Below are 18,062 nucleotides of genomic sequence, written 5' to 3'. Positions count from 1 at the left end.
CTGACAGTACTTCCTATTACTCTTGTTCTTCTCCTTTCTGAGCCCTGCTTCTCTGCAAACAGGCCTGCTGCACCATCCGCTCCCCCCAGCACTGCTTGTGCCTGCGTCCTGAGGAGGGAGCTTGGCAAGGCAGTTAGATGGGAGCATTTCTGCCTCCACCCTTGCCTCACTGCATGCAAACCCCTCTGCATTGCCAGGGCTTGGCAGGTAGAAAAAAACTCCTGCGAGGCAGCCCATGCAGCACCCTCACCCCACAGATGTTTCCACACTGTGAGCAGCAGCTATGCCTCCTCAGGACCTCCTTGGAAAGCATCCCAGCCCTGGGCACCATTTCTGACCCTGAGCCCACTTCACATTGCTCCCTCCACCCCTCCATTGGCAAAAGAGGCAGCTCTACACCCCCTCGACCTTCAGGCTTGTGGCACTCGCAGCCACCGTGCAAACTCCTCACAGAGCAGGAGCTATGGAGGCCGTCCCTGCTCCCAGCACTGACTATTATCTCGGCTGCCAGGCGCATGTGGGAGCATTCAGCCCTGTCGCGTGTTTGCATGTTTTGAACTGCACACACCAGTCAGCTGCAAAGTCCCTTATCTGGACAGTTCAAGGAGCCCTGAGAGGCTCCCCAGGGGGCCCTTGCCCCAGGCAGGTAAGTAAAGTGACCAGTCTGGGCAGCAAATTCCCCAGGGCCTGGTGGGACTTCAGCACTGTGTCTGAAGGACTTACCACCAGGGAGAGGGGAACAGGCAGTGATGGGGCAGAGCCAGCTGTAAAAATCCCCCAGGCAATGCAGCTGGGACTCTTCCACCCACCACCGAGTCCCACGAGGCTGTGGGAATCCATCTGCCCACTGGGGCTTCTGAGTGGGTTTCCAGCCCTGACATACACTGGCCAAATACCAACAAGGGGTCCCTAGCAATGGCAGCCCCATGATGAATGCATACACTTCTCTCCCCAGCATGTAGCGGGTGCCCAAGCTCGGGCACGCCTGGTCCCCAGGCCAGAGAAAACCCCTCCAGACACCCATGCAACCCCCTGGAGCAGATGGATGCTCCTGCTCAGCATCCCAACGGACGCTGCTGGGGGACATTTTAACATCACAGCAAGAAGCTTACCAGAAGGGCAGGTTGGTTGCAGACCCTTGCTCCTGGTCACTTCAGGCCACAGGACTGTGGGGACAGCACAGCCTTGGGAGAGGCAGGAGAAGCTCTGCAAATATTGGAGTAGGAGCTAAGGGGGAACATCATTTCAGATGAGGCATCAGAGGGGAAGTGATAAGCTGCTTTCAGGAGTCTCTTTGCAGAATCAGGATTCGTAGGGGCTTTTCTGACAAGCTGGTTTCCCTGATGGCACCTGAACAGGCCGCTGTCCCCAGAGGAAAAGACCATCCCCTCCAAGCCACAACCCTGACCTGCTTTTCAGCAGGCTGGGTAAAGAGGCAGGTTTTTCCACAGCTAGGTTCAGGCTCCATTTGTAGGAAGTTTAGAAAGAAAAAGACTCTTTCTCCCAAGGGCAGAGGGGTGGATTTGCTCAGGGCTCCACTCAAGGCAGCTGCAAAAACCTCCAAAGAGAGGCAGAAACCACCTCCAGGACCTGGGTGGTGCCTCCAGGCAGCTCTCAGCACCTCCAGGAGCTGCCTGGAGGTTAGGAGGAGAGCAGGGATGACCCACTACAGGCAGGCACAGAGGCTCATACCAGGTTCACACCACCTGGCCATGGCTTTGCTACGAGTTCAGGGAGAGCCCGGGGGTGCCTAACCCCAGACCTTCCTCCTTGCCCAGCATCCTCTCCAGCCAGCAGCCCCCCGCAGCCCATGTCCTCAGGGCTGGTCAGCATAGCCTGCAGAAGGGCTGCCTGGTCCTGCCCAGGGGCCATGGCACAGGGGGTGCTGCGGGAAGGGGAGCTCCCCCAAGGTCGGTCAGAGGGCTGTGGCTGGAAGAGGCACAATGGGAGGAAGCCACATTTCCGCTTCTCAATGGAGAAAACCCTACAAGACCCCTGGGGAGAACAACCAGACACCATTAATGTAAAAATCAGCTGGGAGTACAACGAGTGGCCAGAGGCAGCTCTGAGTTGGGAACAAATCCTCCTTCCATGGAGGAGCCTGGGGCTTGGTGCACCGGTGGTACAGGCCACCACATACCAGGACAGCCATGCACGGAGGCCAGAGGCCATCCCAACCATGCCACAGTACAAGGCACAGTGCTGGCTCCTGCCTGGCTGCAGCACAGCTCTCCTACAGGCAGGTGACACTCCTCATTTCCGCCCAGCCAGGTGGAAGGAGGGATGCTCCCTGATGGGCTGGGACAGTGCTTAGGTAAGACCCCCCGGGGCATGGCTGCCAGATGCATCTCCTCTGCGTTAGTAGGTTCCCCTCAGTCATGCTCTGGCTTGCTCAAGAGGAATCCCCATCTGTACAGATGGTATCTCAGCTGGCCACACCTTGGGCAGCAGCAACAACATGTTGGAGAGATGGGCTGAGTCCTTGGGACCAGGTCCCCCTTTCCCTCTCATGTCTGCAGCTGACAGGAGCAGAGGTGAGACCCATAAAGGGGAAGCACAGGGCAAGATGGGATGAGACCAAAACAGCCTGTGGCCAGACAAGTCTGAAGGTAAGGATTCAGTGAATGCACAAGAAGAAACCCAGATGGGCCAGGCTGGGAGAGTCTCCCATGGACAGGGAATGAAAAAGAGGAGCAAGATGAGTTTCTCCATACACTGTCATACCTACCAGCAAAACGTGGCTACTCCAAGGTCACTGCTCAGGGAGCAGCACTAGAGGGGAAGAGCAGGACTGCAGGAGGCCACCTGCCCATCGGTGGCCCCCAGGGTGCTGGGATGGAGAGTGGAGAGGATTCCTCCGTCATTGCTTCATGTTCCTGGCCCCAGGACTGAACTCAAAGCTGGCAGACCTGGGAAGGAGTCAGGCCAAGAACAACACAAGGGAGCTGATGATGGAGCAACCTGCGGTGAGGGGCTGGGGGAGAAGGATGGGGACAGTTTACATTGCAGCCTGGAGGTCCTCAAAACAGCCCTGCAGTGAGGGGCAAGGCAGGGAGGCTGTGAAATCACTGGAGAGCTCAAAAGCCCTCTAAATCCTTCCCCAAGCTATGTGTGGAGCCACCAACAGAGGAGGCTTGGAGGGGACAGATCAACCCCAAACATGCTGCCCCACCCCAAATGCCTCTCTGCACTTTATGGGGGCTCCTCTCCCACAGGAGGGCCCAAGCCCAGGGGTCACTCGCTCATCCCCAAAACAGGGCTGCCTCTGAAAGGGCAGAAAAAGCTGGCAGTCAGTCAGCAGCGAGAGCACCTGCCCAAAGCAGCCCCCTGCCAGCTGCCACCCCACTGCCTCCCACAGCCCGGGCACATTTTCCAACCAGGGGAGAGGCTCTGTTCTTCCTGCTCAGGCTCCCTCCCGTACTGAGCCAGTGCCAGATGCAAATGTGCAGAGCTGGCAGCAGGCAGGACAGGACCCTCAGCCAGCAAGAGCTGCCCACACCCAGCACGAGCTGCTGAACCACACGCACCTGGGCTGTGCTGCCCCCTTGCCCGAGCTCCTGGAGCAAGTGGGAGAGTATCCCTGGGGCTGGAGGGAGCAAGCCTCGCCCCAGCACCCAGAGGACTCGGCAGAGGGGCTGCAGCAGGATGCCAGCCCTGCCAGGGGGCTGGCACAGGGGCAGAGCTCATTTGGCACCACACAGCAGTTTTTTTGAGGCTGGTCCAGGCTGCACAGCTGCTTCCGATTTAGTAGGAGGTTGGAGGAGTGAAAGCAGAGCCAGAACAACATGATCTTCCCCCAGCTCCCAAAACTTGGAGGGACGATTCCTCCCTGCTGACCAGCAGCCCCCTGGCAGAAGCTGGGACAGACATGGGGGGGCCAACCACTGCCAGGCCTGTGGCGGGACAAGGTTGGCTCCATCTTCCGCATGTCAGCTGTGCCTGGTGACCAGGACAGAAATACAAGGGCTATTTTGGATCCCCACAGACCAAGTGGCCTTTTCCTTGTAGACCAGCTCAGGAACAGGGGCCCTGGCTGACCACTGCTTTTGGCATGAAATGTCCACAGCCCTACTGGGAAAGGGGATGGCGAGCGGGGAAGCAGATTTTGGCACCACTGTGGTCCCACACTGTTCCTCTGCCAGCTGCCTGTCCTGCCAAGATCCTGCTTGCTGCTCAGACAGCCACAGCATCTTGCAAACCCCAAACTGGCTTCAGCTGCTAAATGCAGCCATTTCACAATGAACAGGGCATGGTGGCTCTGCTCCAGGAGACGGGGCACATCTGTCACTCCCCCACCCCCACACACCCTTTGTCCCCACCAAGGGGCAACCCATGATCCCTAGAAACAAAAGGAGGGACAAGGGGTGGATGTCCCGGCTGGGTCTGCTCCCTCCACATGGACCACACCCAAAGCCAGTCACTTCCAAAGTTGCAGCCAGCTCTGAGCAGCAGGGCAAAGCCGTCTCCACAAGTCCTAGGAATCTGGGGCACTCCAGGAGCCTGCATGGTTCCCAGCTCGTTTTACATTAGGCTGAGGGGAAGATGCTGCCTGCTGAGAGTCAGGTTTGCCATGTCCCAGCTCTGTGGCAGCTCCAGAAAAGCCATGTGGGCAGCGCACGGCTTGTGGACTGAGGAACGGAAAGCCAAGGTGGCAGCACACCATCAGTGGTGTGGAGCAAGCAAAGGACTTGGCGTGAACGCCCAGGGCAGAAACACCACCTCTGGCACGCACTTCCCTCCTCCCTGAACAACTCAGCTTCCCCAAACACTCTGGCAGGACTAAGGTCTTACATGTGGAGCCAGAGCAAGGCTCAAGGTGGACACCTCCTTTAGAGGGAATAAGTCAGAGCCCAAACCTTCCGCTCTCACCACTGGCCTTGGCTAACCCGCAGCAAACAGGAAACCTTTATGTGAGTAGGATCAGGAAGGGAAAGCCAACAAGAGGCGGGGAGCTCAAAACCCAGCAAAACAGACTCTCCCTCATGACTGACAATAGTAAGCCTGGCCAGAAGTCAGGAAAGGGTAAGTCACATCCCTTCCAAATCCCAACCTGCAGCGCTGCCGCATCCATGCAACCAGCCGCCACATGGTGTGCCACAGCTGGTGTGCCAAGGTCCCAGGCTGCCTCGGACCGTGACCATCCTCAGGGATGCCTCAGGTAGGTGTGGAGAGCCCCACCTGAGAGCCCCTGAGTGCTCTGCTTGTGCTGAAACAGTGCTTTGGAGAGGCTGGCATTGACTTGCAGGCTCTGCTGGCGTCCCAGCCTCCCCCGCATTAATTTGGGAAGCAGAGGAGATGAGGGTAGCTCTGAGACTCCCTGCTGGGAGCCCTAAGGGTACCATAGCCTCTGTTGGAGTGGGTTGGCTATCCAGCAAGGTGTCCTGCTGGAGCTTGCCCAAGTGCCTGAACACGCTGGGATGCCAATGCACTCCCATGGCAATGCCAGGCGATAGGGAGCCCAGGGGCTAACCCCTGCTACAGCAATCCCTTTCTGGCACAACGTATCCCCCTCCCAGCCATGGGGGAAGGAAGGGAGAGACAGCTGGTTATGGATGACTTGTGTTTATCGACAGCCAGGCAATTTACTGCTGTTGGGTTTTTTTCTGGTCAAAGGGTCCTCTTTTGGAGCAAGCCCAGCTCTAGAGCCCAGGAAGGGGAAGTCAGGGCCCTACAGCAGCTTCCTCCACCCCCTGTGAGGCACAGCTCCTGCCCCCGATTGCCCGTGCACCCCGCACCCGCTGCCTCCGGGGTAACAGCCCAGTCTGGGAACATGCTGGCAGATCAATTCCCTGATGTGGTTCACCACACAGTCACACTAGCCTTGTATTGCCATGAGGAAAGGGTGTGAAAACGGGAAGAAGAAGCTGCAGGGGAAGGTGGATTCCTTCTTAATAGCTTGGTTGTGTTGCCTCGGTCTGCCTCCTCCCATGGTTAATGGCTAACACTCCAGCTCTCGTCAGGATGGCCAGGAGATCCACCCAACCCTGCCGCCCTCAGCCACAGCCCAACACCTACAAACCCTGAAGAGCTGAAAGCACTGTGCTCCCCATGTGTACCCCGCAGCCGCAGGCTCCCAGAGGGGGCAGAGGTCCCATCCAGAGCAAATACCATCAGGGAGCTCATCCACAGCACCAAGGGAGGATATCCCAGGCAAAAAAATGGAATTGCCTCCAGCTTGGTCCTGAGGCCTGGAAAAAACAAGGTCTGTCAAAGGCAGGGCAGGCAGGGCAGGCAGCTCCTTCAACCCTGAGCCCCTGGCTAGAACCAAGAAGGGAGCTGTGCCACCAGCCCCTTCTGCCTCCCCAAGGCCTTCTCCAGGGGTAATCCCCAAGCTTAAAAGGAGGGAGCTCCTTTCACAAGGGTTTCCCACAAGAAAACCTGTAGCAGAACTCCAACAGGGCTGCCCACCCCAAAGCCCTCACCGTCTTTGAGCTCCTCCAGGCGTGCCAACCCTCAGCCACAGGTGTAAGTCGGCTCCCTGTCCCCACGTGGCGTTGGTGCGTGGCTGTACTAGGCGTGATGAACCAGGCAGGTGTGAGGACCACGCTCGGAGCTGCAGCATGGGCAAGAGCAGGAGAAGCCAAGCAGGACAGCCCAGGTGGCGGGATGCCCCTCTCCCTCTCAGCCTGGCAGGAGGCTGGGACTATTTCAGTGGCAGTCCAGGGGTGCTGATACACATTCGGCTTGCCCTCGACACAGCAAGGCTGATGACCCGGTTCTCCTGCTGTGACTCAGCCTTGGTACGTGGCTGTAGTGGGCTGCTCGCCTGGTGGGAGGATGACTGCATGACCCTCCAGTCCCACTGCTGCTCCCAACCCAGCGCATCCCTCCCAGTCTTGCTCTTCCCCACCTCCAGCCCCTGCCTGCCTTCTCCCTCTGTGGCTTCCTGGTCCGCTCACTCCATGAATTTCCAGCTGGAAATTTCACAGTGAGGTGCTTTCCCATCAGACAAGTTGTAAATGAAATTAGCTAACACAAATCCCACTGGCAGTGGTGTGGTGGGAAGAAGGTGAGAAGGCTCTGCAGAAATCTGCCTGATTTCCTGCTGGCTTCTAATGCATGAACCAGCAGGCAAGAAATAGTCTCTGCTCCCCTCTGGCCTCAAAAAAAACCAGTCTCCTGGACATGAAGCCTGACTGTGCTCACCCATGGCTTAACTAAGTGGCTGAAAGAAAGCCTCAAGCACTGCAACCGGAATGCCAGGCTCACCAGTTACTGTCACGGATGGTGCATGACAGCCACACATACCCCGTGCTTTGACCTTCCCCTTTCTTGGGGATCAGTGAGACCAGGGAAGAACCTGCTCCAAGCCCAAGCAGGACCAAAATGTCACAACAGTGACATTCTTCACACCACCAGCATCATCAATGAAGTTACAAAGGGCTAGCACTACCCCTACACAACAGCTTCCTTAGTCTCATAGGAGCAACAACCCTCGTACATGTTCCTCATGCAGCACCACAGCTCCTCTCCCACACGGGGACCCCAGAGCCCATGTACAGCCAAACCCCGTCCACATCTGCGAAGTCTGGAGTGGGAGATGGGGTGGAGTGCTGCACTGCAGCCTCAGCTGGGTGCAGTGGGGTCCCTCCAGACCACACGTCGTGCTGTAATCAAACCCACCCAGTGTCTACCCCTACTCCACATGCTTCTTTCCCCATCCCACATCGTGCACGCTGCTAACCTAGAAAGCACTTAGTCTTTATCGCACTGCTTAATCAAACCCTAATAGCTGTGTGGCTGTTAAAACCCTGACTCCTGCCCATCTGCAAATGCCTGTAGCTTGCTCTGCACAGTGCTTCGCGCCTGAGCTGCTGGCATACGAGTACGAATTAGCACAGAGATGCAACCCCAAAAGCTAGCAGTCCTGCAGCCCCAGTCACAGGGCAGAGCTAGGTGCTGGGGGGGCTCAGGAAGGCGCGGGAGGTGAGTGGAGTTTGCACTGTGGGTTTGGTACTGAGCTGGCAAGGACAGCAAGCAAACAGCACTCTGCTGATAAAAGTGGGTGTTGCAGTTTTCTTAACACTTGCCAAGGACCTGGATGTTACTCTGGACGAAAACAACCAAGATCTACAGCTGTCCTAGAGAAAGCACTGGAGGCTGCTTGTTGGCTTCCCAAAGCCCATGCCTGGTGCCTTCCCATCTGGACAGCGCAGGCAGGTGCTCCTGGGCTCCCCCTGGCCCGACAGGCTTGTCCCCAGCCCTGCCCCTGCCAGCAGAGCTGGGAGAGGAGCCAGGCAGAGTGAGGAAGGTACAGCACAGGAATGGGTGCCTTGTCCTCCATGCCCTGGCTTCCCCCCAGACCACAACAAGAAGGGAGACAGGTCAGGCCAGGGCAAGAACAAAGCCCGTGGCTCATCTTCAAAGAGGAAGAGGCTCAGTAATACCTCCCAGCCCAAGATAATGAGAGCAGGGATGCCATGATGGGGAAACAATGCCAGTAGTTAATTACACAGCTTGGGGAGGAAGGGAGAAGAGGGATGACTGCAGGACGGCGGTGCCACACCACCCTGTGTGCTGGCACTACATTTGCCGGTTCAGGCTGGAGTGAATTTCTTCATCCTCTTCATTCCAGGTACCTGGTACAGCACAGGCCCTCGCATCTCATCTGTGCTAGCTGAGAGAGAACAGCCATTCTGCAAACCATCTTGTGGGGCCTATGTTACAGCCCTCAGTGCCATAAAGAAAGCACCCCTGCTCTGTGAAGACCACCTCAGTGAGCCAAGAGCAAGCCTACCTGTCCTTTCCAGGAACAAAAGGCAACAGCAGGAGCACTCCAGAGGGCACACATGTGGTGTCCATGCTGCAATGGCACTATCAATGGCCCATGAGCCACACTCAGACAATGAGTGAACCCAAGAGAAAAGCACACCTGCCTAGTCACATCCTGAGATAGCTTTGTAGTGAAGGCAGGCTCAAGAGAGCCCGAGCCTGTCTGGTCTCTTGCAGGGGCTGACGAGCGGAAACGATGCCACCAAGCCGGGATGTGGTGCAGGAGGGGAGTGAGATTTCCCATGTCGGCATTCACAATAGTCCCTCAATTGTGTCCGCTCGCAACAGGCAACTGAGGGGCCATTGGGCTGCTTCCTGCTTCGGAGCAGCTGAGAAGCACATCCAGCTGTGGCCAACAGCTGCATTAATTCCTCCTGCAGCCCCTAGCCCTGGGGAATCTACTAGGCTCAAGGATACAGGCTCACTTGTCTGTGATCCCACAGCCCCAGGGCTTGGCCGCTGCTGCCTTCCCACACAGCCCGCAGCTCCACAGCCTCTTCCTGAGAGGCAGATGGGAGTGGTGGTGACTACAGGCAGGGACTGTGTTGGTCTGGCAGTATTAGCACCTAGCAGGGGTGAGAGGCTCAGATCTAACTAGAAGCTCAGAATTAAATATAGGAGTGGGGAGGACAGCACAAAACGGCTCCTCGTGGAGCTCTCAGCAGTCCTGCTTGGACAGTGCTCTCTGTTAATGCAGCTGGTTTGCCCAGGAGTGGAAAGAAACGCTTACTGAAATCTTCCATAACATCCCACAGCCAAATCGGAGCATTTTCTTGAGCAGGACCTGGAGCAACCCCGGACCAGCGGCTTTACAGCCAGCCAAGGGGGCTCTGCCCTGCTGCTTCAGAGCGGCACATGGTGCCCAGCCCACGCACCTTCCAGCGGGTGCTCACAACGTGCTGTGGCGCAGCAGCAGCCGCTGTCGTGCGCGCACATGTGTCCCCAGCAGAGATGCACATCCCTGCAGCCGGAGGACCGCTGCACAAACCCCTCGGTGAAGTCCTCCGTCCCAGGCATCAGAGCATCACTGCGCTTTGCATCCCCAAAACCCCAGGCTGGCTGCTCTGCTTTAGGGGATTTGGAGTTGTCGTGCGAGGCAGGGAGAAAGAAACCACATCCCCCCCCCCCCCCCCCCCCCACTTCCCCCACCCCCATTCCCAAAAGGCAGCATCTGTGCATCGCCCCGAGCCGAGACCCACACGCCGCCCCCCACCGCCGCGGCGCCGGATCCCGAGCTTGCAAACACCCCCAGCCCCCACCGAGGCTCCTTGCAGCGTTTCAAAGCTGCCGGGTGCGTGGGGAACCCACTAGCGGCTTTTCAAAGCTGCTAGGAGCCTCGGTGGGAGCCGGGAGGGGTGGAGGGTCGCAAGCTCAGCGACTGTGAGCCAATAGGTTAAATATGGGGGCCCCCGCTGCCCCCCGCTCCTTGCAGGCTCCGGCGCCTTCTGTCCCCCATGCAGACGGGAAACCAGCTCCTTCCCCCCGCGCCTCGCAAACTCCTCCTCTTCTTTTTGCCGCCTTCAGCGCCACGCGGTTCCCGCGTGGGGGAGGCGGCGGCTTTTCCCTTCTCCCCCGCCGCGCCCCGGAGGGAAAACGGGTAAGGGGCGCCGCGACCCCCCGCGGGCAGCGGTACCCACCGCACGGGGGAACCCACCTGCGCCGCGCTCCTCCGCGCCACGCCGCGCCGCGCCGCGCCGCTCGCTGCTCCCGCCCTCTCTGGGCTTGTCCGCCCCTGGCTCCCCCCCTTTCCGAGCTTCCCCACGCCCCGCAGCCGGCGAGGAAACCCCTGCTCTAAAGGGAGCTATACGTTACATTACGGCTCTAAATAGAGCGTGGATTGGGTCCATCGCGTGTCCCCCACCCTGCATCCTAATTCAGACAAAAACCCTCTCTGCTGGCAGTCACCACTTATGGGTGTAAATATACACACTCACCCCCCCATCTGTATACATGGGTGTGTGTGTGGGGGTGTGGGGGTGTGTGTGTGTGTATGTGTATGTATATAAAACTATGTTGGGATGCGGAGAGGATTGAAGACAGCTTTTTTGCACTGCGCATTCATGGTGGTGCTACCCAGGAAGGCAGACAATGCGCAGACCCCTCTGAGATTTAGCAATTCCCCTGTATCCAGAGGATATAATTACCGCATATATCCAGTATCCAAAGGGCAGGTGTGGACTCTAAACTGTTTATTTTCAGGCTACCCATCTCCAGGCTCCCAGCTCTCCAGAACAGATATCTACTCTGCTGTGATAAAAGCCTGTTGTTTTGCTTAAGCATGAAGGCGCAGCAGGACTCAGGGTACTTTGTCCTGCAGCAAACGGGAGTGCAGCTGAATTCAACCTCACATCCAGGTGGTTAAACGGTCTGTAGCAACCATTTTTATGTAGCTTCGTGTTTCAGGGTACTTCTGCGGGGAGTACAGGGCCCTGCTCAGCTCTCTCCATTCACATACACCATGCAGAGGCAGGCAGGGGCACCAGGAAGTCCCTGCAGCAGCTTTGACTACGAAAGCACTTGCTCCATTAATAAACAGCCTCAGAAAATTCTCTGCAGACAGTGATCGTTTGGGTTAGAAATTAAAACCAGAAGTTAAAACATCCCCAAATGCTCTGGCAGATTCCCATGCTCGCTATCTCTCAGTGAGATGATCTCTGTCACACATCTCCCTGCAGAATCCAAGCACTGAGCTTCTATTTTAAGACAGCCCCGCAAAACATTGCCACGTAAGCAGATGTCCCCAAAGTCTGAGAAAAAGGCAGGGGGGACAGGGATGAGACAGGTGCCAGTGCTTTTTGACACACAATGATGACACTGAGGAGCGTCACCCTCAGGAAGCAACTTCTTCGCCGTCCTGCTTGGTAACAGCCTTTGCCACTGAACCTCTCTGTCCTGGTGGTAGATACTCGTGGTTATGGGTTTCTGGGCTCAGATAGCAGGGTGCACTGACAACATGAAGTGAGCAGCAGACAATGCTGTCAGATAATAAGACAGGAGGCTCTTCTCTTAAATCACAGAATCATATCAGATCAAATTAAATGTAAAAGCTTCCATCTCCAATTAAGCTTGGTGCATCTCCCAGGCAATGATGGATCCAAGCTGTAGGCCTGCTTTTCTTCAGCCTACTTTGCCTAAGCCTTTCCGATCTGGAAGGTTGTCTTCTGGGTGAGCTGCAACACAGACAAAACCTCCTCTCCCCCTCTCTCTCCCTCTCCTCTTCCTTCCCTCCTTCTACCCCAGCATAAAGGTAAAAACAGGAACAAAGATCACTTCAAATTAGGCAGAGGAAAAAAAGCAAAACAGAAGAGCAAGGTCGCCTGCTTTGGGATGTCTCACGCCACCTCCTCTCTAGGTTTGAGATGTGCTGTGCTGTCACCTGTGGAGCCCTATGAGCCCCCATGGAAGTCCCCGGGACATTGATGCTGTAGCACCTCAGGCCCCATGTTTCCCCTTGAGATGTCCACACTTGCTGCTCAGCAGCATTGAGCTAAAATTTGAGCATCACTACAATTTTATTTTTCTATATAAGCTCCAACTTTACCACACGCTAAAAGCTGCAGGAACCAATCCCCCAGGGACTCCCAGGCACTGGGTCTAGACCAGCGATGCCCAGCCGAACCACCACCATGCTTCCAGAAGCCAGGACAAGGCCCTCAACACCATTAAGGGCCTCAGACCCCATCAGGAGGAGAAACACCACAAAATTTACCTTGGGCTGCATATTCCAGGAAGTCTCCACTTCAGGATGGGGTGGGTGTAGCTGCTGCCTCACCCCAGGCTTTCAGCAGTGGGGTGCGTAGCACTTACCATCCCCAAAGTACGGGATTAAATGTTCTCTAATTCACCGCTCTGGTCCTGTCTGCACAGCCACTCCCGAGCACTGGAATCAACATCTCTCAGTAGAGCTGTCTCTCAGTGGGCACATGGGGTTTGAAATCCATTAGTGCTGGAACAGCGTTGCAGCCACCGGTGACCGCAGGCAGACGGGAGGCCAGTGGCATACCTGAGGGGAGGCAAGGAGAAAGGCAGCTTCTACCTCCTAAGTACAGTGCAGGCCTCTGGCTGCTTCTCCGCATGTAGACCTGCACTCCCACCCGCTACTGACTCGCAGGACAGGCTCTAACGATGCCTTCCGTCACGCAAGCAGGAGACCAGGAACGAGTAAGACACCGTGGAGTCCAAAAAGCCAAGGCTGGGAGAGAGTATCCATTAAAATCCTGGCTGGTGCAGGACAGAGGAGATTTCACCAAAGGGTCTCGTCCTGGGAGACGGCCTTCAGCCCCCTGGGGAGCACATCCACCCTCAAGAGTGATGCACGGTCCTTGGGCTGCATGATACCAATGCCAGTGTGTGGTCTCAGGGGGACGACACCTCCTCTGTGAGGGAAGGTGTCAAGTCACAAGGCCGGTGACAACTCACTCATCGCCCCGCAAACACAAGCCCTTGCTGAAGGGCCAAGCTGCCTTGCTTCATCTTGATGGGATGTGTTACCTTTGCAGAGCCCTCTGCTCCCAAGTGACTCCCATGTTATTGTGTTGGCTTTTGTGAGTATAACAACAAGCCTCCCAGAAGAACAAACAGCTACGGAAACAGTTTCTGATCCAAACTGGAAACAGCTGGTGCTTTGCCCAGCATTGGTACCAGGCCCACCACTGTACAACACCAGTATAACACAGAGCTAGGTCTTTCTCCCCTGTGTAATTTGGGCAAGGAGAAAAGGCAGCCTCGAGGAAAGCCCGGGGGCTTGTTTCTTTTCCACCCTCTCCATCCCCAAAGCAGCAGCACAGTGCCAAAATATGCTGCTTCTGTTGGCAGATTGCTTCCCCAGAGCAAAGGGAGAAGGCAGAGCCCTGCTTTCCCGGAGGAAGACAGCCAGCAAAGCCTCTCCCTTACATAAGGCTTGGAGCTCCACGGGCATGCTCCCAGGACATGTTGATGGGGCTCAAGCTGCCCAGCCCTTTGAGTTTTCTTTCTGAAACCTCAAATATGCGCTGCAGGCATTGCGACACTGTCACCTGGAGCCCAAGTTGTACACTCTGCTCAAAACTTGTGTGTAATATGTAGACCAAACAGGTGAAACATTCTCCCTTTAGAGACGCTTGCTGCCAAACCTTTCACAAAAGCTTTTCTTTTCCCACCCCTTGTAGCAATTCCCTGCTTCAGCTAAAGCAATGAAATCCAAAAAGGGAAAGCAAATAAACAGCTGGTTTGGAAAGCAACAGCAAAAGGGAGATTTATTCCAGGCTGTGGGTAATGCATCATATGAGCTGAAGGAATATTTTCCATGCTTTCTGGGCAATACTCGAGTTTTAGGGCCTGAGGAGCTAGACAGCATTTGCAGGCACTTAGTATCTGCGGGAGGGCTGAGGTCAGGGGGCTGCATGCCATCCAGCTCCCCCTTCCATTGCAAAACTGCCCTTCCCTTTGCAAGCATGACCCACAGTGACAGCGTTTCCCTCCATTGGGCACTGCCCACCCCATTCCCAAGGAAGGCACAGGTGGCTCAGCTCAGAGAGCCTCTGCACCAGCCCTCAGCACTGCTGAGCAGAGAAACAGAGAGCCAGTGTGCTTAAAAGGCCAAGCCAGCAGGCAGGAGTGGGGTGGCAAGCAGATTAGTAGCTGTATCCAATTCTCTGCACGTGTGACAAGGCAGCAGAGCATAGCCGGATTGGGAAAGGGACATTTTAATCAGTCGCATGGAGGGAAACACAGAAGATGCTGGACCTCTGTCAAGTGCCAGCAGGTTATTAACCTGTTAGCCAAGGGGGTGTGTGTGTGTGTGTGTGTGTGTGTGTAACGAACACTCCAGGCTCCTGGGAATCCAGTTATAATGAGACTGCAATGATCCTGGATGCTTTGATAGTCAACAAAGCATCTCAGCCTGTTGCTGACATCAGCAAATGGCTCAGGGACCATTTTAGTTTTGTTGTTCCCTCACCAGCTCTGGCTGACCCTGGAGCAGGGTCCTGACTGCACAGCTGCTGGCAGACCCTTTTTGAGGTGGAAGTTCTCCGGTCATTGCTTGTGGGGCTCATGATGGTGACCCCCTGGGATCTCAGTGCCCTGCCCTGCATTTTGGGATGAGAGGTGGCAGGGCGGAGATGATGCTCACCTGGTGGCCTGAGCCTGGCTGGGGCGAGGTGGGGAAGGAGTGGGCTGCGATCCCCTCCCGAGCTCTGCCTATGGCACGGCAATCCAGCTGGGCACGTCACCACTCACAGGGAGCCACGCAGATCTCCAGTGCCCCGCCGTCCCTCTGCTTCCTCACACAGCCCAACCTGCCGGGATAAAGTCAGGCAGGGGTCTGCGACTTCGTCACTAGTGAGTTGAGGGCAGCAGGAGCTTGCTGCCAGCACAGGAGCAGCTCTGGGTGAAAACCTGCAAGGAGATGCAGGGGAGAGGGAGGTACTCGCTGGCTGATGGGCCCCACTGCCTCCCCACGCTCAGCATCCCCCTTGCTGGTAACACCGAGATGCAACAGGGTGACACCACTACCCACAAAGCACTCGTAGCTCCAGTGAGCAAATGGCCCAGAGTTGCGGCAGGGAAAGGCCTCAGCCCCAGTGCCTCCAGCCCAGTGGCGGGGCCGTGGGTATTTTCCAGCTGGTTAAGCAGAAACAAACCCTATTGTCCACCAGGCGGGCACAGCTCAGCAAGGGGCCTGGGGTGCCCACAGGGCTCCCGGGGGCTGGCATGGGCAGTGTGGTCCAGTCAAGCTCCAGCCACTCACACTGCAAGAAGGGAGGGCCTGGTGCCCCGTGGTGCAGCAGCATCTCTGGGACACGGGGCATCTCCCAGCTGGCAGGCTGGGGGGGACCAAACCCTTCTACCCAAGCCACTGCTGAGAGTGTCCCGTCCCCATCACCTCCTGGGCATGCTCCTTCCCGCAGCAATCCCTCCCTCCTCCATCCCCATCCCTCTGACTCCCCCCACCCCACACTGTGCACATCTTCCCTCCCTCCCTGCACCACTGCTGCCCTCTCCCCAGCTCCAAGTGCCCATTTACTTACTCTTACAAGCCCTTGCTGCCTAATGACACCAGTTAGCCCTGGAGTTGGTGGGTGGCTACTTACTGAGTGACAACTGTGCAGCCACCAGCCAAGGGTGAAAAGTTACCCCTGCAACAGGCAGTTTCCACCTGCCAGGGGCCAAGCTGAGACCTGGGTAAACTCAAGACATACAGTGCAGGCTCCCACTCGTACTGGAGGAGCCTGGGTTAACCCCTGGCACAGTGGTGGGCAGGAACACCCTGTGGCATTGGGAAATGGCAGCCTCAGGGCATGGGCCACTCAGAGCACCCAGTGTCACCCTGTCATGGTCTCACACTGGGTGTCCTTGGCAGAGGATGGAGCTGGCATGGGTGGAGGAAGCCACACTATAGTCAAGGTCATCCGGCCCATTGAACCAGTACTGGGGGCACATCCCACTTTTTGGCTGGCAGCACCAACCTCCCGCGATGGAGCCGAACCATTGAGGAAGAAGCCGGCTGGCACTCAGCCACTCTCGTAAACCACAGGGGAGCTGCGGGCAGCTGGGAATGAGGGAATCTGGCAGTTGAAAGGGGGATGGCAGCTGCTGTGTGGTACCACTCCCATCCATGCTCCAGCAGAGCCAGGTACCCAGTGGCTCCCTAGATCTACAAGTTCCATCTAAAAGGCAGAAGAAGCCTTTCTGGAGGATGGCTGCATCCTACCCTCAAAGGGATAGCCTGAAGCCATGGCTGCCCATCAGCCTTCCCAAGGCAGCTTGGTGGCAGTGGGCAGAGCCATGTTCTGGCTCTCAGGGAGTGCTGCTGCAGCCGGAGGCTGCCCACCCTGCATGGCAGGCCAGGGGCAAGATGTACGCTTGCTCTCCCAGCCAGCCCCCTCCCCAGGCGCCTCTGTGGCCACCAGCACCACAGGGGCCATGGCATGTGGCCACCTGCAGAGACAAGGGCTCCAAGCACAGCCCCAGGAGCTGTCACGGCTGTGCTGGCCCTGATCAGTGCCCAGCCCAACAGTTGCTGGCTGGCATGGAGGAATTCAGCTCTGTGCAAACGTCTGGCACGGCTGACTAAATCCTGTTTAGAGACTAAGCCCATCCCGTCATGCTTTGCCCCGTGGGCAAATCGGCAGTGGAGCTGTGGCTGAATGCTCCCAAACATCCCGCAGGGAGGTCTCCAGGAAGGCCCTTTCCCACAGCTTCCAACAGTACTAGCTGTTCATCATTTCCCCTCCTCGCCAGTCATGCTTCCACTGGTTCCCAGGCCAAAATGCAGCCCCCAGGCCACCTGGCTGAGTGAAACCACGAGACATCAAAGGAAGGGCAGGCCAAACCCATGACGATCAGCCTGGCTGCCAGGCATCACCCAAGTGACTGCCCTCCTTCTCTCAGCCCCTCTGCAAAACCGAACATCCACCGGTGGGCAGAGGATGCACTAACACTGCCTGGGGAGGAGGAAACCCTCGCGGGGGGCGAGGGGTGCCCTGCTCCCCTCACGCTTGGGGCTGGGGGACACTGCTGGGAGCCTGCAGTGCCCCACATTTATGCTGCCAGGGTGGGTCCTGGCAGAGTTTGTCTGTCCGCAGAGGGGAGGCACCTGCTTCTGGCCACTGCCCGCCCTTGCTGCAAAGCCGCCTGACCCCGAGAGGGTCTGTGCCGGGGGGTGCGCTGGGGGCTCTGCTGGGGGCTCTGCTGGGGACCCCCCGGCGCAGCGGCAGACCACCCACGCGCTCACAGCCGCGAGGCGGCGGGCCGGTGCTGCCCCCTGCTGGCGGCAACCCGGCGCAGCCCCCCCCCCCCCCCGCGGCGGGCACGTCGGGGCGGAGGGCCCCCGGGTGGGCGGCCGGCAGCTGCGGGCCCCCCTCCCGTGACCGGGGAGCCCACGGGGAAGGGCTTAGCAGGCCTATGAGCTTAGGTGGCTCCGCGGCATTCGGGAGGGAGGGTGGGAAAGCGGCGGGGGTAGCACAGCAGTAGTGTGCTCCCGAAAGTGGGGAGCTGATGGCTGGTAGGAGAGGATCTGGCCTTTCTGAGACAGGAATCGTCCCAAGCCACCCCTCGAGCAGGGGCTAGTGAAGGGTGGGCAAGGGCCCGAGCGCTGGGACCCCAGGCCCACCGTGAGGATGAGGAGGCAGTGGGCTGGAGCAGGGAGATGGGGGTATCGCTGACACTGGGAGCTGTGTGGGCAATGTGGGACCAGGCACCCCAAAGTGTGGGCAGCAATTTGGAGGGCTTGTGGTGTGTGCTGTGCTAACACATGGCTATGCCGCAGAGTTAACCCATGGCTGGGGATGGGCAACAGCCAGAAAATG

At 57.5% G+C, this 18,062-nt stretch overlaps 1 protein-coding gene across 6 annotated transcripts in view; it reads right to left on the bottom strand.

Moving 5' to 3' along the window:
• The window catches only part of SLC29A1 (solute carrier family 29 member 1 (Augustine blood group)), a 32,952-nt gene that overhangs the window by 12,275 nt on the left and 2,615 nt on the right, over positions 1 to 18,062 (bottom strand). For 2 of the 6 annotated variants that reach the window (XM_064445985.1, XM_064445986.1), the window contains one exon: positions 14,885 to 15,050. The exons of 1 other annotated variant lie outside the window; for it this stretch is intronic. The gene's annotated coding sequence lies outside the window, so the exon portion shown is untranslated. Of the gene's footprint in view, positions 1 to 1,112; positions 1,191 to 2,728; positions 2,959 to 10,426; positions 10,486 to 14,884; positions 15,051 to 18,062 lie in introns of those variants that run through there. 3 more of the 6 variants (XM_064445987.1, XM_064445990.1, XM_064445988.1) reach the window with 3 other exon arrangements.

This window comes from Phalacrocorax carbo, chromosome 3 (assembly GCF_963921805.1).
Source record: "Phalacrocorax carbo chromosome 3, bPhaCar2.1, whole genome shotgun sequence".
In the NCBI taxonomy this organism is placed as follows: domain Eukaryota; kingdom Metazoa; phylum Chordata; class Aves; order Suliformes; family Phalacrocoracidae; genus Phalacrocorax; species Phalacrocorax carbo.
Note: the sequence above shows the minus strand (reverse complement) of the source record. Positions and strands in the feature narration are given on the sequence as shown.